The sequence below is a fragment of the Malurus melanocephalus genome, unplaced genomic scaffold (genome assembly GCF_030028575.1).
Source record: "Malurus melanocephalus ecotype Western Australia unplaced genomic scaffold, MMel_1.1 scaffold_1993, whole genome shotgun sequence".
Classification (NCBI taxonomy): domain Eukaryota; kingdom Metazoa; phylum Chordata; class Aves; order Passeriformes; family Maluridae; genus Malurus; species Malurus melanocephalus.
Genome location: NW_026625225.1, coordinates 1 through 1,963, shown reverse-complemented (window position 1 = coordinate 1,963; position 1,963 = coordinate 1).

The window sequence follows — 1,963 nt, the reverse complement described above, 5'->3', positions numbered from 1 at the left end:
CACTGGGGACAGACCGGGCAGGGGCAGTGCCACCGTTCCTGTTAGGGACAGCTCGGCTGGGAGCAGTGGCACCACAGGGGACAGGCAGCTCAGGGGCAGTGCCACCACAGGGGACAGGATGGGCAAGGGCAGTGCCACTGTCCCCAGCAGGGACAGCTCACCCAGAGCCGGTGGCAGTGGGGACAGGCAGGGCAGGGGCAGTGCCACCAGTGGGGACAGGCCGGGCAGAAGCAGTGCCACCGTCCCCAGCAGGGACAGCTCACCCATGGCCAGCACCAGTGGGGACAGACCGGAAAGGGTCAGTGCCACCACAGGGGACAGGATGGGCAAGGGCAGTGCCACCATCCCCAGCAGGGACAGCTCATCCAGGGCTGGTGGCAGTGGGGACAGACCGGGCAGAAGCAGTGCCACTGTCCCCAGCAGGGACAGCTCACCCAGGAGCAGTGGCAGTGGGGACAGACCGGAAAGGGGCAGTGCCACCAGTGGGGACAGGGGCATCAGGGACATCAGGGACAGCTCACCCAGGGCCAGCACCAGTGGGGACAGGCCGGGCAAGGGCAGTGCCAGCACAGGGGACAGGATGGGCAAGGGCAGTGCCACCGTCCCCAGCAGGGACAGTTCACCCATGGCCAGCACAGGGGACAGGCAAGGCACGGGCAGAGCCACAGTTGGGGACAGGCTGGTCACTGGCAGTGCCACTGTCCCTCTTAAGAACAGCTCATCCCGGGACAGTGTCAGCACCGGGGACAGAGCGGGCAGGGCCAGTGCCACCATCCCCAGCAGGGACAGCTCATCCCGGGACAGTGCCACCACTGGGGACAGGACAGGTGGGGACAGTGGCACCATCAGGGACAGGCCGGGCAGGGACAGTGCCACCATCCCTACTAAAGACAGCTCATCCCGAGGCAGTGCCACCGTCCCTGTCAGGGACAGCTCATCCAGGGGCAGTGGCACTGCTGGGGACAGGCTGGGCAGGGACAATGCCACTGTCCCTACTAAAGACAACTCATCCAGGGGCAGTGGCACTGCTGGGGACAGGCCGGGCAGCAGCCGTGGCACCATCAGGGACAGACCCATCGCTGGCAGTGCCACCGTCCCTATCAGGGACAGCCCATCCAGGGGCACTGCCACCATCCCTGTCGGGGACAGGCCAGGCAGCAGCAGTGGCACCACTGGGGACAGGTTGGGCAGGGACAGTGCCACTGCCCCTGTTGAGGACAGGTCAATCAATGGCAGTGCCACCACTGGGGACAGACAGGGCACTCTCAGTGGCACCATCGGGGACAGGCCCATCACTGGCAGTGCCACCATCCCCATCAGGTACAGCCCCTCCAGGGACAGTGCCACCATTGATGACAGGCCCATCGCTGGCAGTGCCACCATCCCTGTTGGGGACAGGCCGGGCAGCTGCAGTGGCACTGAGGACAGACTGGGCACTCCAAGTGGCACCGTTGGGGACAGGCCCATCACTGGCAGTGCCACTGTCCCTGTTGGGGACAGGCCCAGCGCTGGCAGTGCCACGGTGCCCGTCAGGGACAGCCCCTCCAGGGACACTGCCACCATTGCTGCTGGGGACAGGCCCAGTGCTGGCACTGCCACCGTCGCTGTTGGGGACAGGCCCAGCGCTGGCAGTGCCACCGTCCCCTTTGGGGACAGGCCCAGCGCTGGCAGTGCCACTGTACCCATCAGGGACTGCCCCTCCAGGGACAGTGCCACCATTGGGGACAGGCCCAGCGCTGGCAGTGCCACTGTCCGTTTTGGGGACAGGCCCAGCGTTGGCAGTGCCACGGTGCCCATCAGGGACAGCCCCTCCAGGGACAGTGCCACCATTGCTGCTGGGGACAGGCCCATTGCTGGCAGTGCCACCGTCCCCATCAGGGAGTGTCCCTCCAGGGACAGTGCCACCATCGGGGACAGGCCCAGCTCTGGCAGTGCCACTGTGCCCGTCAGGGACAGCCTGTCC